We start from the raw sequence: 26,364 nt of genomic DNA on the forward strand, positions 1-26,364 counted from the left end.
GTTTAGCTCCGGGATGTTCGCTTATGTTTTGGTGTCTCCCCAAACTTATTGGACTACGAGCTTAAAAGTAAGGAGGTGTTTAAAGCACTGCTCCTTCCCATGGATGGGTTCTTTAAAAAAGTTTCTTTCAGCTGAAGAAATGGTCTTTTAGGGACCACAAGTGGTTCATCTACGGCAGGGGTCCCCAGTTATTTCCCCTCAAGGGCTGAATTCAATCAGCAACACACAGACATTGTCCAATGGGTCAGTCTCATTATTTTATAACTAGACAACCTAGTTTTTACTGCAGCAGCTCTGTGTTATAATTTTCCACGCTGTCAAAAAATAATATTGCGTTCAGGTACATTTTTATTTACAGACCGTGTAAACGCCCCTTCAAAGGTACAGACGTGTTTCTATAGGTTTTCATAAAAACATTGTTTTAAATTAGAAAACAAACATGAATTCTGGGATTTATGAAATCTGCTCAAACTTAAAAATCTAAAAATAATATAAAATTTGGTTGTTAACCTGAGAGATATGTACATAACACATACCTCTCAGGTTTCCATCACAGTGAGATTTTCTGAGAGTGAATGTAAGGCTGGACAATGTCTGTCCACGATTTATATCACAATATATTTTTTAATGTCTGTTGATATTATACATGGGCGGCACGGTGGCGCAGCAGGTAGTGTCGCAGTCACACAGCTCCAGGGGCCTGGAGGTTGTGGGTTCGATTCCCGCTCCGGGTGACTGTCTGTGAGGAGTGTGGTGTGTTCTCCCCGTGTCCGCGTGGGTTTCCTCCGGGTGCTCCGGTTTCCTCCCACAGTCCAAAAACACACGTTGCAGGTGGATTGGCGACTCAAAAAGTGTCCGTAGGTGTGAGTGTGTGAGTGAATGTGTGTGTGTCTGTGTTGCCCTGTGAAGGACTGGCGTCCCCTCCAGGGTGTATTCCCGCCTTGCGCCCGATGATTCCAGGTAGGCTCTGGACCCCCCGCGACCCTAAATTGGATAAGCGGTTACAGATAATGGATGGATGGATGGATATTATACATTGCAGATATCGATATGAACAATATAAAACCCACAAAAAAATGTAATCATATATATATATTTAATGGACATCTACAAACCTAGGTGGAAGGATATATTGCTGGAACACTTATGAAAGCTGAGGAACACAAGACACAAGCTTCATCACTGTCTCCACCAAGTTGTTTCTTGTTGCTTGGGTTTCCTCCGGGTGACTGTCTGTGAGGAGTGTGGTGTGTTCTCCCTGTGTCTGCGTGGGTTTCCTCTGGGTGACTGTCTGTGAAGAGTGTGGTGTGTTCTCCCTGTGTCTGCGTGGGTTTCCTCCGGGTGACTGTCTGTGAGGAGTGTGGTGTGTTCTCCCTGTGTCTGCGTGGGTTTCCTCCAGGTGACTGTGAGGAGTGTGGTGTGTTCTCCTCGTGTCTGCGTTGGTTTCCTCCGGGTCCACGATTTATATCACAATATATTTTTTAATGTCTGTTGATACTATACATTGCAGATATCGATATGAACAATATAAAACCCACAAAAAATGTAATCATATATATATTTAATGGACATCTGCAAACCTAGGTGGAATGATATATTGCTGGAACACTTACGAAAGCTGAGGAACACAAGACACAAGCTTCATCACTGTCTCCACTGAGTTGTTTCTTCTCCCATAGTTTGGAGTACAAATTGAGTGTGAATAATGCAGTGAAATTAGCTAACTCTGGAAACGTGGTGGTGCTGCTGCAGGTAGTGTCTCTGCCACTCTGCTCCAGGGTCCTTGGGTTGTGGCTTCAGTCCCTGCTTCGAGTCAGATGTGTTCTCCCAGTGTCTGTGTGGGTTTCCAGGTGTTCTGGCTTCTACTCAGTCCAGAAACTCATTTTGATACATGGAGTGGTTTTGCAACATTGTTCACAGGAGTGACTGTGTGTGTGTGTGTGTGTGTGTGTGTGTGTGTGTGTGTGTGTGTGTGTGTGTGTGTGTGTGTGTGTGTGTGTGTGTGTGTGTGTGTGTGTGTGTGTGTGTGTGTGTGTGTGTGTGAAATTGTCCACAGGTGTGAGTGACTGTGTGTGTGTGAAATTGTCCACAGGTGCCTTGCGCCCAATTACTTTAAATATATTACATGGACAGAATGCAGTCATTAACGGCACACACAACTTTGCTTATGCCCGTGCCATTTCTGTTTTTCAGAAACTGAGTCATTCATTCATTCATTGTCTGTAACCCTTGTCCAGTTCAGGGTTGCGGAATCACTGGGCACAAGGCTAGAACACACCCTGGAGGGGGCGTCAGTCCTTCACAGGGCAACACATTCACTCACACACTCTCAGTCGCCAATCCACCTACCGACGTGTGTTTTTTGGACCGTGGGAGGAAACACCCGAAGGAAACCCCTCACAGTTAGTCTACCAGAGCAGAGCTTCAACCCACAAACCTAGCCTGGAGCTGTGTCACTTTATTAAAATGTGTTTGGCCAGTCATGCTCCCATGTAAAAGGAGCAAACAAAGCAGCACTTCTGTTAAAATATCTCTTACTGAGCTGTGTCGTCTTTTTACAGGAGGTGTCAGTAGCAAGTTACCTGAAATTAGGGGTGGGCAATATTGCCATTAAATAAAATCACAATAATTCAGGGTATTTTGTTGATAACGATATTCTTAGCGATATGAAAAAGAAAACAATTAAAAAAAAACTTTTATTAATTTCAAAAACACACTATTGCAACAAAATAAACGTTATATTACCGTTAATTTTATTAAATAAATATAAATATTATTTTTACACTTTACCATGGTTTATGGTCTGTCGGTTATTTTGCAACCAAACCACCTCCATATGACTGAAGTCACTCCCCTTTTTTTTTGTTTTTTGGAGCCAATTCCTCCAACTCAGAGCCACTTTCCACCGTGCTTCACTGTCGAAATCACTCATGTAAAGAATGTATGCCATATTATAGGTAACAGCAAGATGTCATTACATAAGTCAGAATATCACTATTATCATGACATAGATGTTTTATATCGTTTTTAAAATTATGGCGATATTTTTGTGAACGATGCGATATGGCAAAGCCCTACTTGAATTCAGATTTTTTTTAGATCGTAGAACAGGCAGCCCTTGTAGTGGAGGCTATGATGAGGTTTAAAGGGCATTTTATATTAACCACTTTGTAAACGCTCTCTCTTGGTCTCTCTTACTCTTGCTAGTCTCACTAAAAGAAGTGATGCATTGAACCTGTGATGCATGTAGCGAAACATATATTTGATTAGTTCTAAAAATATCAATTATATGCTCAGAGAAATGTTTGTAGGGCAATGTATGTTATATTTTTGTTACATGTTAATCATATAAGCTGTAGTTCAGCACAATTAATGCCCGGAAAAGTGCCCTGACACCGGTGATGCCATCTGTTGTAATAGTGTAGAAATGATATATTTGATATTTGAATTACATCAAATGAAAAAATCACATTTACAGGTGGCACAATTTTTCCTTTTTCAGTCTGGAGTCATTACAGAGATTATATTTAGCTTTAAAAACTGCTAAACTTGAAATGACTTAAACATTAACATAAACATACAGCAATTGAGATCTAACAATGTGTCTCACAGTCTCTGTGCTATTTCAGTACAGATTTGTTACAGCATTAGCTCTGATTCTTTCCGTTTCTCCACTTGAATTCCATTCCATGATCAGCTGATACCAATCAATATCATCCATACCTCTCTACCTTATCTAATCACAATAAGTGGTCCTTTTTTTCTCTCTCTCTTTGTCTTTCTGTCCTTTGTATTTTCTCTCTCTCTCTCTCATTCGTCTTTCCTCCTCCTCTGTTAAGCTCAGTGACAGCTGGGTTTCAGTGTCTAACTCTAGCTCAGAGTCCAGCCCCCCCCCCTAGCTCCAGGCTTTCCACACATGAAACCAGTTAAAAATCCATTCACAACAGCCATATGTCATAAAGTCTCAGGAAGACGACGGCCACTTTGAGCAGCTTTATTGAATCAGTTTCTCGGGCGAAAGGAGACTCGGTTTGTATTGTTTTATGTGCTTGTAATAGCTTGTGTTACTCAATACTCAGTTACAGGAAGTGTGTTTGCTATTAGTCTTTCCGAAAGATGTAATGGGAGCGTGTTGCGCTGTTAGCTGCACTATGTAAAGTTCGTAATGGCTGGAGAGGAGCAATAAGTGAGGAACGTTTTCGATTTGGACCACATCATTAAAAATGCAGTGTTTTAATTGGCAGAGCAGGCGATTAGCCAAAGATCTGGCTCGTTCCTTAGCGCTCAGAGCAGCTGCCACACGTTGCGAAATGGAGCTTTAATGGTGTAGAGGGTTGTGCAAGCTTGCTTTTCTCAGTGTTTACAAAGTTTTCTGTGTTTCCCCTCAGTTGAAAGTGCTTTTTGTGCTGTTTATCTAATGCCAACTTGACGGCCTGTTTGGAGGCAATGATGAGAAGTCTGCTCCACTCCCCAAAGAAACATCAGGGCTTTAACGGAGAGGAAACAAATCTGATTCCAGACTTTTAATGGAATTGCCTTGTAGAAATTGTCAAAGGCTTTTGTATTAATTTTGCTGTCCTTTAGCTTCAATCTGGAGCTGGGGGGGATTCATCGTCCAAAAACAGATGTTGTTAGATGGATTAGCTGAAGGTGTGTGAGTGACTGGGTGAGTGTGTGAAACCTTCCACAGATGTGAATGACTGGGTGAGATTGTGAAATTGTCCACAGCTGTGAATGTGTGAGTGACAGGGTGAGTGTGTGGGAAGTTGTCCACAGCTGTGAATGTGTGAGTGACAGGGTGAGTGTGTGGGAAGTTGTCCACAGCTGTGAATGTGTGAGTGACAGGGTGAGTGTGTGAAACTGTCTACAGATGTGAGTGACTGGTTGAATGTGTGAAGTTGTCCACAGCTGTGTGTGTGTGTGTGTGAGTGACTGGGTGAATGTGTGAAATTGTCCACAGTTGTGAGTATGTGAATGACAGTGTGAGTGTGAAATTGTCCATAACTGAGTGTGTGTGAGTGACAGGTAAATGTGTGTGAAATTGTCCACAGGTCTGAGTGTGAAATTGTCCACAACTGAGTGTGTGAGTGACAGGGTGAGTGTGTGAAATTGTCCACAGCTGTGAGTGTGTGAGTGGCAGGGTGAGTGTGTGAAACTGTCCACAGCTATGAGTGTGAAATTGTCCACAACTGAGTGTGTGAGAGTGGCAGGGTGAATGTGTGTAAATTTGTCTGAGAGTCACAGCTGTGAGTGTGTGAGTGACAGGGTGAGTGTTGTGTGGTTACTCCAGAGTGTGTTCCTGCCTTGTGTCCAGTGAAACCAAGGTAGACCAAGGACCCAATGTGAACCTGATGAGGATGAAGTGGTTACAGAAGATGGATGTATGAATTAATGAATTTAGTATTAAACAAATATTGTAGGCTTTTGTCACGAAACGTCTCTCTCCTATTTCTGAGGCCTTCACTGTTTTAATTGCATCATGTGTTTAAGGCGAGCCACAGCAGAAGCACTGAAGGTAGACTGAGGGCTGGTGCTGAGTGAGGGAATGGGAGGGGATTGGGGAAGAAGGGCATGAAAGTGCTGACGCTTCTTTCTAAGCCAGCAGCTTTAGTCTTACCAGCGTTCAGGGAAATCCACGGGCCCTCAAGCTAAGAAATGCTTTGTCTTGTCCATTGATGCTGAAGATCCTCGTCTCACCTCTTTCTCGTCTCGGAGAGAGAGACAGAGACAGACACTCAGACACTGGGTAAATTCATTTTCTCACCTGTCTTCTAGGACCTCGGGCAGCTGTCAAACTCTAGCTCTATCTGTCTCCATCTCAAATCGTGTCCCTCTCCAGTAAGTGCTCCATTCCAAGAATCTTCAGGGTCCCGCGGTCCTCGGATTTATCGTCCAGCCGAACTCCTCTCCCCGGGCAGATTGACTAACAGTCATCAGACGTAAACCTTGCGGCAGCCGGCTCATAAAGCCTTCCTCCGCGTGATCGATGCCGACCAGGATTGAGGAGTGAATGAAGAGACTGAATCTGACCACCGCCAGGCCCCGGCTCTTTGATTTACGATGCTCCTAGAGGGAAGACAAACTCGCTGGAGAGGGAAGCAGTCGCCCTGACAATTTACAGACCCCGGCCGGAACAAAGGCTCAGTGTTGATGCAAGAAACGCTTCTTTATTCCTTCCGTATTTACGAGGTGCTTTATTTAAACCCACAAGCTTCACTAAAACCCCTCCTGAGTGTGCGCTTTTGTGAGCTTTGTTTTTATTTTTCCAATGGGATCGGAAGGTGCTGGAAAGCGCTGGTTGGGCAAAGGGAGATTTGTAGCCCCTCGTCAATGAGCTAAGCGCAGCAATTTGCAGGCCATTGCTCAAGTCGCAAGTGATCGAAAGTGGTGTTCTAAAGTGATCGCCTGACAAAAAATCTAATTTGCACAATTTATTCCTTGCCCTCACCATGTCGAGAGATATTTAGTGTCTAAAGTTTGGTTTTTAAAGAGTACTGCTACTGCAGCTGCAGGGCTAATGTGTAAAAAAAAAAAAAAAAAAAAAAATATATATATATATATATGTATATGTATATATGTGTGTGTGTGTGTGTTTATGTAGATACATCCACTGTCCATTCTCTCAGGAGCACTTTGTAGTTCTACGATTACAGACTGTAGTCCATCTGTTGCTCTGCATACTTTGCTTGTCTCCTTTCAACCCCTACTTAAATGGTCAGGCTCTGTGGTCCGCCACAGGACCCCCACAGAGCAGGTATGATTTGGACGGTGGATCATTCTCAGCGCTGCACCAGTGGTGGTGGTGTGTTAGTGTGTGTTGTGCTGGTATGAGTGGATCAGACACAGCAGTGCTAAACCCCTCAGTATCAATTCTACACTGAGAATAGTCCCCAACAAAAAATATCCAGTCAACAGCATCCTGTGTCACTGATGAAAGACTAGAGGGCGACCAACACACACTCTGCAGTGACAGATGAGCTGCTGTCTCTGACTTTACATCTACAAGGTGGACCAGTGATGTAGGTGTGTGGACAGTGGGTGGACACAGCCACTTTATTATTATATACAGTCATTCTTTATTATTGAGGTAGTGCCCTGAAAGTGACTGGGTGGTCTTATTTAACCGTTTTTGGTCTGGTAGGCTCCAAGACCCCGTATTAATGGGCACATGCACTGATCATTTCATGTAAAGTCCTTAAAAGGGGACAAAAAAAGCGAAAGACGAGACCCACCCATATCCAAAGTTCAGAGCACGTACGATTTGGACATCTCCCTTACTTCTCATTTCAAATCTTGAGTCATGTCTCGATTGTGAGCAGCTGAAACTGATTCACGATGAAGCCCTGTTCTAATTATCCCATTCCATCATGGTTAATCACTGTTCTGAGAGCTCAGAGCTGGCTCCCCGGACGCTCCTGTATTAATCTTTCATTATTACTCCCAACGATGCGCTCTTTTTGGGAGGCTGGGGATTGTCTGAGTTGTTGGAAGTCAAAGGGAGGTACATAATCGGGGTCTTTATACCCTCCTGATAAAAAATATTCTGGGTAGAAATGCTTTGTCATGATATTACGTACTGAGCCGACTAAGAACGCTGAAACCGAAATGGGCAGAGTGGGAATTGTCTGTTTGTAATGACCCTGAAATATTCATCACTTTCTACCCAGTGTCTGCTCACATTAGGGTCCACATCCTTTTCGGTCAAGCATCCCAGTGCAGACCTGGGATCATCACTATTCTGTCTGGTACTGTGATTACTGTGCAGCTCATGGGGACCAAGACTGATCCTCTATCAGCGGTCTATCTCTAGGCCTGTTGGAGTGGGCACTCCATCGTGAATATTTCAGCATGATGACGAACACACAGCTTCTAGAACCAGCCGAGTTGGGCTTGCGGGTACAGTAGGACTGAAACCCTTTGGGATATTCGCTCAGCAGTGCTGGCTGTTATAGCTGGGCTGTGACTGTGAGTGACCTCAACTGATGGTGTGTCTTAGGAATAGAAGAACTGTTGATAGTAGGGATGGTATTTTGAGAACATCAGGTCATTTTTTGGTCATTTTCAACGGCAAGTGTCTTATTTATTTCTTTATGTATTTATATATATTTATTTATTTAAAAAGAAAATTCTGGTAACTAACTTTCCAACTGTTCTTTCTATTTTATTGTTCTCTATTTTGTCCCCATCATCAAGCTAAGATTCATTGTTTTCTTTCCTCTCAACTAAATCTACTGTGGTTAGTTTTTGTTTTTGTAAAGATTTTGTAAAGATTTTTGTAAAAACAACACTTCAAAATAGAATAATTACACTATTTGCCAAAAAGATCACTGTTACTGGGCTTCTATGCAGTTAAACCATTAAAGGAACACTGTAAGATTTGTTATGTTTGCTCCCTGGCTCCCCCTATAGTTACAACGTGTAATTTACTTTTACAGCACTATCCTGAAATCAAGTGTGGGGGATGGGGGGGTTCTTACCCCCCACCAAAATTTGCATATATACATTAAACTCATAAATATTTAGCATGTGTCTGCTTTTTTCTTGAAGATTATGGGTGAATCCCATTCCACCCCTTGCCCTTAACACTTAGCCCTACCCCTCCGATTTGCCTAGTTTGAGGGTGTTTCAAGTTTTTTTGGTGTAGAGGAGAAAGGTGAAGTGTTAGGGCGACATGACCCTTCAAACTGAATTTTCGGTAGCTAGTGAACTTCCAGTTCCACCTTAAATGGTGAAGCAGTTACATGCTGGTGCTTGAAGCTACTGCAACATTTAAGGTGGAACTGGAAGTTTAGAGGTAAGCTGAATTCAGCTTCATATCACAGAAAAGTTGAGTGTAATAACATGATTATCAGATGATTCCGAAGGCTTATTTAACTAAGATATTGAATTAGCTACTTATATAATAAATACATTTAAATTTGCCTAGTCCAGCAGTGTTCTTCCTGTGTGTGTGTGGGTTTGCTCCAGGTGTTCCTCCTCAGGCCCCACTGCGACAATAAATGAATGAATAAATAAAGTCCAGCGGTGAGGTTGCAGCACTGTACCACTCCTCTGATATCACTGCAGACTGGCAGAGAAAGAGGATTATAGAGGAGTGGTTTAAGGAATTTAATCACTACACCTTGTATCACAGTCCCAAGTGACAAGATAGCACTTGAAAATGAGGGGTATGGTTGGGCCTGGGCCTGTATATAGACTGCATTTCTCGATGTCTCTGTCACATGCTCTGTATTTGTGATGTTATGTCTAAGTTAAGTGAGTAATAGATGCTGAATAATGCCTCTGATATGTGGTGGTTAATACACAACCCGTATTGTTCAATAAATGCCTTACACTTTGAATTCGCATGGACAGTTGCTTGTGACATTAAAGTACATGATGTATGCTCAAGTGTTGGACTGACCTGAAGGTCAGCAGCTCTCGAGAAGAGGAGAGGAGCTTGTAACAGTCAGTTCCACTGTGTAGAACCCATGCTTTAGTAACTGATCCCATGGAACTCTCCCCTGGAACATCCCCTTTGCCCCCGTGTGTGGAAATCACATGAGACTGAGAAGCTCTGCTAAATTCATTACTCGTCCTGGGCATGTTCTGGGTTCAGTCAATGTTCTTTGCCTGCTCTCTAAGCCTCCCAGCTTCACTCCCTGCATAAATATTTACGTTTAGCCCTTAATCCTAAAGAAACGTATCGCTTGAAATGGAAATATGCTTCTGCTGAAGCGAAACTCAATTAGTTTTATCTGTATCAGTGCAGTCTGTAGTTTGCCAGAGTCCAATAAAACTAATCTCATTGCTTCTAAAGATCCAAATCAGTTGGGGGATAAATATAGAGTTCATCAGTTTCCGAGAACCGAATACACAACATGTCCCTAAACCTTTGGATGGTGCTTCAATGAGTGATTCCTACAGCTCACAGTAGAAAAGCGTGAAATGAAGTGAGACACTCTGAAGCAGCTACACATGAGCTGAGGTCACCATGCCAAATGCCATGTGTACACTGTCTGAAAATTTGTCACGTTGGTGGTATCTTTTGCCGTCTCTGTAGTGGTACCCTCAAGCATATGTATTTATACCTTTAATTAGGGAACGTAATTGTACCTTATTTTATTATAATTGTAGATTTTAAAATTGTGTTGATTTCATATGCACCATTTATTTATTTATTTATTTATTTATTAATATGACAGTTTTATAATGAAACAAACAATTGTCTCCTTCTAGAGAAGAGAATGTAATGCACCTTTTAACAAACAAAACTGGACTTTTAAACGCTGTTAAACTTTTAAAGGTACCTTTAGTGACCAAAATTGTACCTCGACCGCACCTTTATTTCTGAGAGTGTTGGCTAAAGGCATATCAAGCCCCTCAGCATTGAGCTGTGGAGCACTGGACCTGGAACAGTGGAGCACCATCAAAAATGTTTAAGCATTCAAAATAAATAGCATCATACGATGCTAAGAGCTTCCCTCCTTTTCTGCACAAAACAGAACAAGGGGCTTTCTCTGCTCATCCATGACTTCATAAGCCCCTGAACACTATGATGCTACATTTCTCACCTGACACTTTTGTTTATTTATTATACAAAATAAACCGATATTACAAAATAAGATGAATAAGGTGAAAAATGAGAAAATATCAAAGTAGGAAAATTAACAAGAGCAAAGAGAAACTAGGGAAGCCTAGGTTAGCCGGACTGCCATTAGTGATATAGCCACTGTCACAGAGGTGTTTCTGGAATTTCAACAGGAAAAGCCCAAAATACATACCCTTGTCATTGGAAGGTCTGCAGAAGCTTTGGTGCTTCATATCATATCATATTTTTGTTTACAATAATAACAAATAATAACACACTATAAAATTAGTTTATCTTGTCAGTTGCTGACAGTGTGTGTATGATCATGAAAAGCCTGTTTTCTGTTCATACCACGCTACAAAACTGAAGCACTGTGTTGAGATGACATTAAAGTAACTCGTTTACCAGACAGCAACAAGATAGCATTTCAGTTTTTGAACGTTTCTAAAACCAAGCGCCTTAACATTTTATCAACCAAGTAATCTACACTTGATAAAGGAACAGGGCATTGCTGGGAGTAACGCCTTGCTCTGGTGTTCTTTAATAATCCTGAGATTTTGCCCATTTTTGTGTAAAGTTAAACAGAAAGCTGCGCAGATGTAATTTACTCGTCAGAAAGTCAGTAATGGTGAGATGTGTCCGTGTATTTGTGTCGTTATAAGGACAGACAATAGTTCTCTTTGTTAAATATGGAGTAGAAAACAAAAGGCTGTGTCACAGAAACATTCTCCAAACATAAAGAAGAGACTATGATAAATACTACCTCAACAACGTTCAACACATTCCTGTTTGAGGCTCCAGTAAAACACTGAGCTGCTCACTGAGGTGGATGGTGGACCTACAGCGCTGAAGTGACACGAGTGTGTCCCAATTCCTCTCAACCCTCTGACCCCTTGAACACTTCCACCCTCGTGCCCTGTGCTCACCTTTCAACAGTGTCATCGAAGTGAACATTTTAATGAAGGATTTACGGCTTATAGTAAGAAATGGGATGAGGAAAGTCTGCAGGCAGCAAAATCCAGGACATTTTTTGTGATTTAGAAATCACTGCCTGACGCATTTTTTTAGGTCCCAAGAAGAGGACTTGTCCGGGGAAAAGAGGACATTTGGTCACTGATCTGGAATGTGAAATATGGCTGAACTAACAACAGACGGTGTATTGGCGCCACCTTAAGTTATCTCTGTGAAATACGGCTGAATTAACAGTTCCTATTTGCGCATGGGCTTTTCAACATTAGGTGTCAGTCAGTCAGACAGCGCAAATGCGTCTTCCAAAAACAGGGTTCGTATGACACAGTCGTTTTAATATTTATGTTCCGCAATCTCACATCTCAGTCTGCAGTTCCTTCTCCTCAGTTTGAAGTCTGAATGATGTGACCTCATATTTACCATATAACTAATTAGCCTCAAGAAACATCCTCTCTCTCTCTCTCTCTCTCTCTCTCTCTCTCTCTCTCTCCTCTCCTTCTCTTGAACTCCCACCTATTGTAAGTAAATCAGAACTAAATGCAAGTAAGTGCATGCGTGTGTGTTTTTTGTAGTTCTTTCTGGAGTGTGTAGGAGCTGAGTGTGCAGAGCTGCATGAGTCCATGAGACTGAGCGAGTGTGCAGAGAGATAATTCACCTTTCACAGCCCATTAGGCAGGAAAACGAATGCCTGAGCTCACTCTCTCTCTCTCTCTCCCTACCCCTCCCCCCCCCAGTCAAAACAAACACACTGTTTTCACTCCTCTATCGCTCAAGCCATAAAAACCTCATACACATTAACTTCAGGGATAAAATGGGTTTCATTTTCTTTTCGGTGGGAGTCGGAATGAAGTGGTGGAGCGGCCGAGACGTCCACCTGGAGCCCCAAGGCTGGATCTGAGGCTGGGGGTCGCTGTAGGGTCAACTGGGATCAGCCCGATCAAGCGGCGCGTTAAACCGTTTTATTTGTAAATGCTGTGGATTCTTTAGGAATGTATGTGGCAGCAGCTTCTAGCTTCAGATGTGGAATATAGTGCGGATGCACTGGTCAGCCAAGGTGAAAATTCATTTATTTGTAAGGCATTTATATACGTAGCTTGAGCAGAGCTAGGATATCACTGTAAATACCAACAGCAGCCTAACCTCAGACTATCAGTCGGACACGGAAAATAACTTTATAATTTCAAGAACACACTATTATAACTGAATTAATAATATATTTAATTTCTTATTTAAATTATATTACGTTTTATTTTAGTACAGATCTAACAATTTCTAACATTCAGAAGAAACAACAAATAAATGTGTAAACATTTGCTTATTTTGTAAACAATCGTGACTTAACAAGATTCTGATATTGTATAAAATATCCATCCATCCATCCATTATCTGTAACCGCTTATCCAATTTAGGGTCGCGGGGGGTCCAGAGCCTACCTGGAATCATTGGGCGCAAGGCGGGAATACACCCTGGAGGGGACGCCAGTCCTTCACAGGGCAACACAGACACACACATTCACTCACACACTCACACCTACGGACACTTTCGAGTCGCCAATCCACCTGCAACGTGTGTTTTTGGACTGTGGGAGGAAACCGGAGCACCCGGAGGAAACCCACGCGGACACGGGGAGAACACACCAACTCCTCACAGACAGTCACCCGAGCGGGAATCGAACCCACAACCTCCAGGCCCCTGGAGCTGTGTGACTGCGACACTACCTGCTGCGCCACCGTGCCACCCTGTATAAAATATATTTAGAATATTTATATTGTATATATTTATATGTATGCAATATTACGAGTAACTGCATGATGTCCGAATATCACGATAATCACAATTTTTTTTTATTGCGATATTATTGCACAGGATACGATATGGCACAGACCTTATATATATATGTATATGTATGTATGTATGTATGTATGTAATAATAACAGCATTGGGATCTCTATATGTATTACTTTACAGATGTGTTTTATTCACTGTTGGATCATTTTCACACATGATAGAGTTTTAAAGGGGGTCTCCACAGCATCAGCAGCTGCCTTGGGCTTTGGGTGGGTTCAGATTATTAGGGCATGGATTCCATTTCCTCTGCTCATTCCACCACAATAGAAGGGTTAATTTTGATGACATACAGCTGATTTTGATTAAGATTTAGTCTTAGTCTTTCTTACTAAAATATATATTAGTTTTTATCACATTTCATTAGTTGTAGTCTATTTTTAATCAAAATATTTTAGTCTAGTTTTAGTCCACTATGTTTAACCATATTTTGAAAGGTATTAATTATTACTAACTTTCATTAACAACAGCTTAAAGGTTATGTTACATTGTTTAAACACATTATTATCCAAATTTATTGTAGAAATGGCACTTTAGTTTTGTTTAAATGCATCTACGTACATTTATTTAATGTTAATATTTTAAGTTCTTGTGTGAATCATTGGCCTGCGGTTGATGCCAGACACGTTCTGTGTTCACAGCTGCTGCTCAGACGACTCTGAATCATTTCGCACATGGCACAAAAACATCTGCTGCTAAATCAATCTAAATGTTGATAGTGAAGAAGAGTCGATTCCCAAGTGCCGTCTCCCTGACAACAGCAAACACATGGCGCATTTTCAGTTTGTATTTCCTCAAATCAGAAATAAAGGGACATTTATCACATATTACACATATTATTTAGTATTTATTTTGTTATAGTTCTCATTCAAATTATGATTATTATCTAGTTTTCATCAAGGTTTCACTGTGAAAAATAAGTCAGCAAATATTTTTCGTCATAGTTTTCATTCACAAAATTTACACTGCTGCAGAGGGCATTTTTTCAGCAATGGATCCTCACGGATCAGGACCATAAATTCTGCCCATAAACATAAACAAAAACAAAGTATGTGGTTTGCGGTAAGTGGTAGTAGTAAAATAGTGCGCCAGAAAATGTTTGTGTTGCTTTGCAACAGTCTCATCCCAGTCCAGTTGCGGCCTGATTTGTGTGGCTAGGAAAATAAGTTATTAAATAAACAAACGAGTCCTAATTTTTTGTTGCTTATTGCTAATAAACAGTGCTTGTTTAACTGGTGCCTGTGGCCTTGTGCCTAAGAATGAATCACAGCTGTGTAACTGCACTCCCTCTCATGATCCCCCTGATGCTTAAGTTTTTGTTAGAAAATAGTTAAAATGAATAAATGTGAAATTCTTTCTTGCGTTGGACGCCTGTAACTTAAAGTCTTCAATTTCCAAATCATTTCAGATATCAAGCTCAGAGGCAATCACAGTGCATCCACCTAAAAAGGCAGCAGGGGCCTTCTTTTATGTAGTGTTGGAAGTCGATTGGCTTCTAGTGTTTGTTAGCAATGTTTGGACACTGCTTACATTGAGTTCAGTCTGAACGTACCTGACTGAACTAGCGCCAGGTTTTAGAGCAGTCATTAGCTGAGTCAGGTGCGTTTGTCCAGGGAAAAAAAAAACTGATGTGACATGTGCGATGTGCTGCTCTCAGGGCAGAGCTGGGCTCAGGTTGCTGGTTTTAAATCATCGTAGCTGCTGGAGCAGATGAAGGAATGCTGCTGAGTCGCTTCATATCATTAGAGTGTGAAGTTAATAGCTAAGCATGCGTGAACACATTGTCCACTCTAGGTCTGCCGGTCCAACATTGCCTTTCAAGGACATGCCCAGAGCAGCCGTCCAGAGAAGCCAAGAGATTTTCATGTAACTTCATTAATGTTCATTACCATTATTAACGTGCTCTATGGGGGGATATAATAGAACAATTTGTGCTCAGTAAAGTGTTGAATTTTTTTTAAATGGGGGAAAATGAGAAGGAATTAGAGGCATCAGAATTATTTTGTAGTGAGACGAGTGCAACTGCAGCTGATTTAATACTTCACCGTTTCATAATCGGACAGATTTTGTAGCACATATATTTTACCATATTTATTGACAGCATGATAAAAATTGACATATGTAAGTTGACAAGACATTACATGAATATAGACACCTTTATTGATTCATGGTAAAACCATATGATTAGTTCTGGTTCACAAACGCCACTCAGAAATGTCCCAAAGGAACTGGATAGAGCTCAGTAAATGTATTTCCACAGCTCCATGGCCGATTGCAAGGGGCTTTAAACCCCTCAAACGGACTTAGTCACTGGGCACAGTGACCTTAGGATGTGCATGCAAAGTTGAACATCTTTCACCTTCAGTGAGTCCACCTTAAATTGGCTGAGTGTTGACATACTGATTTTCTTTACTCTATTTATTTAGGACAGATACCATGGCAAAACAAGATTTGAAAGAAAAAGTATGAAAAAAAAAAGCCCTTGTGTTGATTAATTTGTGCATCTGGAGTCCACAAACCCACAACAAATCCACACAGTGCTTTTTGTGTGTTCTGTCCAAGTCAGAAACATGGATAACATGAGTTGTTCTGTTTTTGTTTTTTGCTACGTATTACATAGAGTGCAGACACTTTAGAATTGTCCCCCCCCAATCATCTGGGTCTCTCCAATCACAGCGCTGGACCTGCGTTTCCGTGAGAGCACAAAGATGAAGTTAAACAACCAAAACAAAAACAACGAGAGGGGACAAAAATGGAGAAAATGAGAACGGAGGAAAAAGATAAACCAGTGAAAATGGCTAAAAACCAGAGCTTCTGCTCTTTGCTCCCAAGGCTATCGTGCTGTGGCTCATTCTTATTTAAAGGAACAGGCACTGAAACTGGCCGTTCTAAACATTCTATATTAGGGCTGTTTAGACAGGGGAGAACACTGCTGTGGTGTTTGATTCTTGTGGTATCAGGTCACATATGTTTCGTTAAGACCAGAATTGTGTTCACTTGTGGAAAAGGGGTCGGATGTGTCCTGTTAAATCTGACAAATATTGTAGTCCAGGCTCGTTTGTCATTATACTAACATAAGATATACACTCTAGCTTGGCACACAGCATAGTATTAATAAAGCCATATTGACCATCAGTTTGTCAGTATCGATTTGTATCATACCCACTAGTTTAATCCCATCCTCCTTGATGCAGATTCTGAATATTTATCATTAAAAGTAAAGCACAGAAACTGTCTGTGCACAGAGCTCTGCAGCTTCTTTCAGCTCCATTAATTCCCATCCTCTCTTTGATGTCTGAGATGGCTAGGACCTTGATGTGCTGATTGCTTTCCAAGCCGTGGGCTGCTCTTTGTGGAACCCTCCCTTAAGTCCCTAGATCACCCTCTATTAACTTCTCCTTTCTGAAGGGGAAACTTTGTTTACTGAAGACATGGCTGTTTATCCTGTTTACAGATAAAGCAGTCAGAGTACAGATCTTCGTCTTGAGAAGGAAGCACTCTATTTCTCGAGAACCCTACACCGTAGCCTGACACGCACCTCTCCAGAATTGTAACTTTGTGTCACGTCGACACAGACGGCAACGAGTGTGACTGGTCAGTAGTTGGATGGACATTGTTTATGTTGAACCAAAGAAGTACGGGGACATGAACTCCTATTTTCCACACAATAGAGACCGCAGACAGCAACAATTTCATTTCAAGAGATCCCCTCAGACATGAAAATGCTGAACAAAGGGAAAATACAGATGTCTTCGGGGAAAATAACAAAAAAACGGGACTTTGCAGGCTTTGTATTTGTTTCTTTCCTGGCACCTCATCTAAACTATGCTCTGTCCCAAACAACTTCTCTCTAAATAGTGCACTTTTTGCACAATTTATAAAAATAATTCTACAACACCACTGCATTGTGTGCTACATAGTGTAGAGGAAGATGTTTGCGATTCACCCCTAGTGGTGTGGCGGTGTAAATGCAGATCGACACAGACACCAACGCTGAAGTATAAATGCTCACAACTGCGTAGGCTCTGCATCGACATATATAGACCTTTAGACTCAACCATCATAACCTTATTCTCTATCTAGGTTTGTGTAGTTTCTCTGTCCGAGTGCAGATTTCCCTCTTGTTCTTGGTAGCTGTTTCTTTACTGAAGCCATGACTAAACGTCATTAATGGAAGACAGCAAAGACACATTTGAAGTCTGTGGTTGACTCTTAATTTTGCACCACACCAATTAACATTGCTTTAAGTGGATGCCTAACTCATCACACATTTTCCTGAGGTCGTGGTGAGTTGTTCAGTAATCATTAACAGACTTGCCTGGAGTAGGGCTAGGGTTTGAGTAATTGTGACACACTGTTATGAGAGTGAAAAAAGAAGTACATTGCTACATTACTAAAAATTGTGCTAACCATCTTGGAAAACCCTGAATTTGGTTTGACCCTGTGTCATGGAACTTGGACTTGTAACTCACTCACTCACTCACTCAAACACTTTCTCACTCGCATTTAAGAAAAAGCTCCAGGATTAGTGCATTTTACGCTTTGCATCAGTGACACAAAACCTAGTGACCTGCCTAAGTGGGCACTGACTACGTAGGCAGCGTTCTAACGGTCATCTGTTCTCGCCCACCGCTCACAACCGGTGTTTACTTCCCTCAGCTGCTACTGTCACCTCAGCATTTAGGGGAAATGGATTCTAAACTTCCTGTTTTTATCACAATTTAATTATATTTGCTCTGGCAGAACAGTGAAATAGAGAGGAGTTGCGTTTGAATGGGATCGCCTTCGCGGCTGAGGAACGACTCGATGCTGACTTAAAATTCAGCCAGATTAAGGTATCTCAGTAGGCAGCGTAATAAGGTGTCGTAGAATTGCCACAGCCTACACGTTGGGAGTGGGCACGCTATGATGTAAAATGTTCTCTATGAAGATGGCTCACTAGGTTTGGGGCAGACCCAGTGTGTCCTTGTGATGTATACATTATCATGGATCAGTCATGGATCTGAAAAGATGTGGACATGTGAGGAAGCACTTGCAGAGTGAAGGAAATGGGCAAACAATAGGATATTGGCATTTTGACACTCGAGACGTGGAGTAGGGTGTATACGTGTGTTTTGATGATGTGTTTTGGTTTGTATTTGGGATTCCTTGACAGACAGAGGCAAAAAACCACCAACTTGTTGCACTGAACTTCAGAGGTGTGCAGATTCTTTTGAACAAAAACGAAACATGGAACATGTTGATATAATATTTACTCCATGAGCTTATATCTTTGGTGATTCGCTACATTTGAAGTGAGGGTAATATCTGTAAATATGATTCTTCAGCTTTGCTGTGAACATAAATCTGCCGTGGCACATAAACCACAAGCAGAAACCGTGCAGCTGGGTTAAATAGTTTAAGAAAATATATTGTGAAATAATTCCAGTGTTTTCTTCTCTGTGGATTTGCTAATGACTTGTGAAATGGTGTCGTTTGCTCTGCGTGTCTCGAGCTATGAATAGTTCAGTGCCACCGACTGTTTTGAATCAAATGTTTAGATATTCATCTGAGCACTGTGTACAACTTCTGCTGATCCTTATCTGAGTTCTTTGGGAACAGGCCTCTCTATTGTTGTGGTGAGGAATTTGGTTCTGGAAGTTTCTGTTTTTGACTCTTGTCCTGAGACTGTGTGTGTGTGTGTGTGTTTGGTGGGAGTGGGTGGGGAGCTAGTCCTTCTTCCTGATGTGTATCTTCAGCAGCCATCAGGTCAGTCTTCTTTTATAGGAACACTAGGAAATATTTCAATTTTTTTTTAAACGGAGCTCCCCCTAGAGATGCAGAGTTTAGTCCCATCTTGATTTCAGGACAGTGCTGTAAAAAATTAGAGATGTTTCCTACCCTACTCCACAATTTACATAGTGCAGTTTCTGCAGTGCTGAGCCCGGAGTAGCAAAGACAGATGCTCTATTCTCCCTTTCGCAAGGCAGTGAAGCATTACAATAATTACAACCTTTGTGATCTATGAAGCATAAACCTCTTCATTCGGCGGCGGTAAAGAATTCATCTCATGTGAGTTGCACTTTAAGAAAAAAAAGGATTGTTAGACCTTTTTTTACAGTTCCACTTCCAAGGAAATCGGGCTCATTACTGCCTGTAAATACAGTGATATTATTATATATATTACGTTATGATTATGACATTCCTTTTGTGTCTTCAGTTAGACTCCAGATGGATTAATCCTGCTTCCTGCATTCCCGGCTCTTTGCCTGAATAAGGGCATTGTGATTGAAGTCACTGGTGTTTTTCTAGGTTCTGTTTTAAGTGCAGACTCGCTGTCTCTAATGTCCAGCTGAGGTCACTTCACTGACCTCTGACAGGGCTGAGGTCAGACACACTATTGTGGCCTGTGGAGCACTGGTGCCCTCCAGTAGACCTGTGTGGACTAAACCTGGGATGCTGTTTGTGTTCTGGGAGTCAGATTACTGTGCTTGTGTGTGTGTGTGTGTGTGTGTGTGTGTGTGTGGGTGTATTTTCAGGAAGATCTTGGGTTTGTAAGCATGCTGGCAGAAGGCTAAATGCACAAAGCAAATAATACATTAAATTATACAATATAAACATGAATATAGTCATTTACTGGATCATTTGATTGATTACAGCTGCAACATCTGTTCATTTTTCTCAAAAAAAGTATGTGGTGAATGTTTTTCTGATTTATTAAATGGCTCATTTGTAATATCAATATTTCCTAAGTCAGAAATGCAGTAAAAGGAATGGACAATATAATGTGCAGGCCTAATTCTCACACACACACACACACACACACACACACAAACATCCCTCCCCATCCTGTCAGGAAGGAAAGGGTGCCGCAAACAACGAAAGGAAAAGAGAGAGTAGTGCCTCATTCCAGCCTTTCAGCTCCAGACAAACAGAAGGAGTCAAACACACTTATCTCCGAGTCTAGAGCTTGGAGAAAGGCTGGGTTCATATCCTCAAGGTTGAGCTGTTGAAAGTGAAGCTGGATTTTAAGCCCAGGAGCTTCTGGAGTGATCTGGATTGCCTTTGTATCGCTGTGCCCATGAAAGGTGAGTGGGCTGGAGCAGGAATACGGATAATCGGAATCTTGAGAGAGGTATGCCGAGTGTCTGCGAGTGTAAGAGTGGGTGGGAGAAATTCTTTTCAGCGTTTCTTTCTGACTGTACGAGCTCCGGTGATGAGTGTCAGCTGGCTGAGCAAATTAGGAAGGAATATGGGAGATCAGGGTGAAACAACAACATTTTTTGCATTGGTTTCTGCCAAACACTACTCTGATATACGCATATAAGTATCTCTTATATTCTGAAAAGTATTATGATAAATACTAATCTTTTATTTATGGTTTCTGTTGCAGAACATCGCAAACACTCTTTAAAACTACCTCTAAATATGAGCAGTCATTTCCTAAGATTTTCCTGATGTTATGAAATAGACACGACTGACACCTACTGTGTGTGTGTGTGTGTGTGTGTGTTTGTTTGTTTGTTTGTTTGTTTGGTGACTGATCCTTCTTCCTGATGCAAATCTTCAGCAACAGTCTGTTCAAGTAGGTTTTTAAAGTAGCCATCGTACAGAAAGCCAGTGGCTTGGATTTATCAGAGATTCTGTACTCAAACTACTGCAAACATGGACATGTGGGAGACCTGCTCCATGGAGCATAAACGGCTTCTTTCAGGGTCTACAATGTCATTAGATCCTTCATCTCACGTGAGAAGCCCTTTAAAGAGGAAATGTAAAAAAATTAAAAAATAATCACTTCTGTAAATACTGTGTGCTACATTTTGGCGGAAAGGTGACTGACTGCACTTTTGAGCACAGATTGTATGGTTTTTTTTTAAGTCTGTTTAAGAGTGTGTAAAGTGAACATGTCTTAAACGGCAATAACACTCTAAGACACTTCATTAGCAGCAGAATTGTGTTGTTTCTGAAAGAAAATATCAGTCTCAATGAAAATATCTTGTCGCTGCCCAAAGGAAAACATGTATCTCTATTTTTGTTGATTTTTTTAATTTACTTGTTTGAACACAGCAGTCAATAAAGTGAATAAACAGAATCATTTATTAAACACTTCCATCCACATACAACTAAACCTGTCAGTTCAGCCTTTGATTGCGATGCGTACAGCTTTAGCATATTGTACGAGTCCGTAATACATGCAGCAAATATTCAGACTTTATTCTCTGTTTTATTCTGACTTGTTTTTCTCTGAAATATCTTTCAAACTTTAATCTCAGGATCATTCAGACTTTTTTCTTGGAATTATTTTGACTTTATTCTCAGAATTCTGACTTTATCCTCAGAGTCTTATAACATCCTTACAACAACCTCCTACAAAGAAATATTAAATATACTATGACTAGATCATGATTTCACTCACTAAGATATTGTTTTTGTACAGTACAGATGCTGTACACAACTTAATGACATCCATTCCTCTGTGACACAAATGCATTCCTTATCCTTTTCAGTTCAAACACTCACTGTTCCTCCGCTCTGACGTCTCTGTCGTTAGCTGGCCTTGTTTAACTGTATAAAGTGCTCTATGAGATTTATGTTCAGCTGTATCTGCCTCAAAGGGGTTTTTATCTTTTTTAAAAGCAAATTACATAAGTGTTCATCAACCGCAGCACCAGTTCTCCACGTGAGCCTTAATAAATTGATATGTGGAAACTAATTGGAGCATAGTATGCTGCAAAACACCAGGCTTAGTATTATATCCTTCTCCTTGGTTTATACTGTACACTAGCGCACAAATTAATGTAATTAATTTACAGGGAGAAGGTGTGTGCGTAATCAAATTTCTAATTTAGTAGCTTCTAATTTAATAACTTTCTCAGAGTATAGGACGTTAGCAGTTTTGATGAATGCAAACATCTGTTAAAAGAACACTAGGTAATAGCTGGTATTTTTGCTCACTTTTACAGCCCTGTCCTGAAACCATCTTCCTCCAAAATATACATAGTGCAGTTTCTGTATTGCTGAGCCTGGAGTAGCAGTGACAGAGGCCCTTTTCCTCCCTGTTACAGGTCATTAGAGCACCACAATCAGATAAAAACAAGTGTGATCTCTGTAGCTTGGAGCTTTTTCAAATTCCTAATTAGTGCTGGATGTCTGCATTTCATTGTGATTGACAGGTCTCTGGCCAATCAGCGCACTGCAGTGTATACACTACTCGGCTCACTTTGAGCCACAAGTGAGCAGGAACTAAAACAGCAGAGTAGACTTAAATAGAGGAGTGTAGGTGCCATACAGTGGGAAAGCACAAATAGATCTTCATCAGACCAAGTGCTCCACAGTGCTGGAGGACTTTATACCCCTCTAGCTGATGGTTGACATGGTTGGGGCTTGACGATATGAGCAACGTTCATACCAAAATATATTACATGGTTTGGATGGATACAATATAATTCCGATATCGATATGAACAAAATAAAAGCCACAGAAACCTGCCAAGGACAAACAAGAAACATGACATCACCATCAAACATAGACCACTGGCTTTGTCAATATTAATATTTTTAAAGTGACTTTAAAATTGCGTGTAATGAACTGACGATGGCGACGTGTAACGGCTGTCAGTCAGCAACGGATGCTGTAAATAGTGTATCTTGAAAATGTGTTTAAAATCATGTTATTGTTATTGAAATATATTATAATATGATATTATATTGATATTGAATAATTGTCCACCCCTACGCATGGTGACTTTAAGCTCATGTGCTGCTCAATTGTCTTGTGGTTGTGAAGAAGAATCTTTAGTTTTATTTAAGGAACTCTTTGTTGAGTTTCTGTTTCCTGTGGGTTATTTTCTGCTGACCCCAACAGTGCTCTGAATTATTGTACATACATCTTTCCCCACTGACCCATGGACAGGACGTTCTAGTACATTCTCTCACCTTTCCATCTCACTGAGTGGCTGAAATGGATGGGGCTGGGGGCTCGGGGCTGTGGGGGGCTGCAGAGGTCGGCCCTTATATATAATGCTTTTAACTTAATTGTAATCCTGAAGAAACAGCTTTGACAGAGTTTCTCCTATGTTCCTCATGGATGAATTACATCATGGCCAGAAAAGCAAGTGCCTCTTTTCTTCCAGTTTATTTCCCTGTGTTTTAAGGGCTGTCGCAACATCTGTGACTCTACAAACAACAGCTGGAGTGCAGCCTTATCCTCTCTCAGTATGATCCATGTACGCTCCTCCAGCCTGACTGCTAATGCAAGTCTAAAGAATCAGTGATTGTGACTGGATGAGTGTGTGAAACTGTCCACAGGTGTGAGTGACTGGATGAGTGTGTGAAACTGTCCACAGGTGTGAATGAGTAACTGGGTGAGTGTGTGAAACTGTCCACAGGTGTGAGTGTGCGTGAGTGAGTGACTGGATGAGTGTGTGAAACTGTCCACAGGTGTGAGTGAGTGTGAGTGAGTGACTGGGTGAGTGTGTGAAACTGTCCACAGGTATGAGTGTGTGTGAGTGAGTGACTGGATGAGTGTGTGAAACTGTCCACAGGTGTGAGTGAGTGATTGGATGAGTGTGTGAAACTGTCCACAGGTGTGAGTGAGTGATTGGATGAGTGTGTGGAACTGTCCACAGGTGTGAGTGAGTGACTGGGTGAGTGTGTGTGTGTTTGTGAGACTGGGTGAGTGTGTGTGAGTGTCTGGGTGAGTGTGTGTGTGTGACTGGGTGACTCTGTAATTCCCTGTGATGGAGTGGTTCCCTGTTGAGGGTGAATTGTGTCCAATAATTCCAGGTAGGCTCTGTGAGTCCAAATGTAATGAAGTAGTTACAGAAATGAACGAATGAATGTATGAATGAATGAACTCTAGAAATACATGGACACGACAAGCAGCCATTTTCTTCAGTGATTTATACTGACACCTCGTGACATGGGTGAATTTGCTGATTTTGTACTAAACATATTTTACGCATGTCTGCCTCATGGGGAGCCCACTCCATGGTCCATAAACGGGTTTATTCAGGAACTACAAAGTGAATTGATTCTTCATCTTATGAGTTTTTTTTTTTTTAAGTACGCTGGAGTTATAGAACATTTTCAAGAATAAAATATAAACTAAAGAGACTATAAAATGAGTTTATAAATACCGTGAATTAAGAAAGCGGTTTTAAAGGCAGGAAACTTGCTGAAAGAAGCTGAAGGAAGGATCAGTGTGGAATTTTTCTGATATGCTTTGGCCCCTTATTTTCCCAATTATGGCTTTGGTTCCTGGCCGTCTGCAGACTCTAACCAAATTAAATAAATGAAACAATGTGGTCTATGTCCAGCACACAAACTGTTTTTTGTGGCTCAGGAGGTGAGAAAGGTGTCTGCTCATGTCTGCGTTTTTTTTGAAGACCCTCAGAGAACAGTTAACCTAAGCGGCCAGTTTTATTTTTCTTCGTGGGTTTTCTTTTCTCTTGAGACATCGCTGTAATCAATATTTGGTTAAGGAGTCACGCAGCCTCGATACTCTGACCCAAAATACCCCCTGCATTTGTCTCTGACGTAATGTGGCTATCTATTGCACAACTGAAAGTATCCAAATGTCTGCAGACACCTCTTAGTTTAAGTTTTTTTTTTGTTTTTTTCAGAAGTCTGAGATGAACAGTTTGCTGCCCATGTACTGTGCTTCTTTTTGAAGCTGCTTAGATTGTAGTTGTCATAATGTAACTCTCTTATTATAAGCAAATGTGCATTGAATTCATGAATTCATTCTTGTCCTGGAACGTCTTCATCCTGATCAGAGTAGAAGTGGGTCCGGAGCCTGCTCAGACCCAGATAGCAGGCACATTTGGGTCAAATCTGTCTGACTTTTGGCACTTACGGCTCAGTTATGGCACTGGCATGTGTTGTGTGGGACAGACATGAGCCAACTGTAAATCTGACCCAGATTTTTTCCACACACCTGACATCTGGCCCATATAAGGTGGAGTTTTGGCTGAGCTGAGGCAGCCAGCCTCTCCCTGAGTCATCACTGCTATTCAAAGCCAAACGTGGGCCATAAGAGAACTGCACATGTGCCCTATTTGCTCTCCTGGAAATCACTGAAGCATCTGTGCCCACAAAATAAAATTTCAGAACAGAATTTCACAGAAGCTCCTCAGAGCAGTTGGAAGGGCACAGATCTAAAATCAAAATCTCGATTTTTAAGGTTTAAGTGAGGATTGCTGTACAGATATGTGGACGTAGGTGGATGAATCGAAGGAGACAGAATGGAGTCCACAGGAGGTCTGAGTGAGAAGGACACACACACACACACACACATAAAGCTGCTGAGGAAACACATTACCACAGAACCTTTTAATAACAGAGGAAGTAGTTGTTGGTTTTTTAGAACGATGGCCGTGTTCTGGTCAGCATGCGGAGTGCAAACACAGTTACAGACACAGGTGTGAACAACAACACTTGAGTTCTACTCCCACTCCCAGTGTGTTACATGATCTACAGCTTGCATTTCAGTTGGTGTGGGAGTATTAGGTGAGGGGAGTGTGTGTGTGTGTGTGTGTGTTTGGGGAGGGTGGGGGTGGGGCGTTGTTGGACCTGCAGCAATGAAAAAAAAAATTATTTCAACTTATGCAAATAAGAAGCATTTTCTGGGCCTCAGCCAATCAGATTATCCAGATGTGCTGTGGTGCTTTATGTCATGCCTCATGTCTAAGGCTAAGCCTTGGGGAAAATGTCAAATGGTGGATTTTCAGACTAATATTGAAACAGTGATTTAAACATATTATTTTTGTGAGTAGTTTTTTGAGTTCCCGCTTCACATATGAGGTCTGGAGAAACTTCAGAGGTTCTTTCACAGGTGTAGCACTTAGTGGGAGATTCTCACAGAGTGAAATGCATAGGGAGCAGTGCATGTGAAGTGCATGCAGGAGATACTCCGGGACATTAGCGGCTCCATTCATATATGCGCTCATTCAGCTTTACCTGGAGTCTCCACTAGGGTGTTTGGAGGATAACGTTTAGATA

General features: G+C 41.4%; 1 protein-coding gene across 4 annotated transcripts in view; it reads left to right on the plus strand.

Moving 5' to 3' along the window:
* mcc (MCC regulator of WNT signaling pathway) overlaps positions 1 to 26,364 on the plus strand; it is a 122,206-nt gene that overhangs the window by 19,781 nt on the left and 76,061 nt on the right. The gene's annotated exons all lie outside the window — the stretch shown is intronic.

Source organism: Hoplias malabaricus, chromosome 2 (assembly GCF_029633855.1).
Source record: "Hoplias malabaricus isolate fHopMal1 chromosome 2, fHopMal1.hap1, whole genome shotgun sequence".
NCBI classification, from domain to species: domain Eukaryota; kingdom Metazoa; phylum Chordata; class Actinopteri; order Characiformes; family Erythrinidae; genus Hoplias; species Hoplias malabaricus.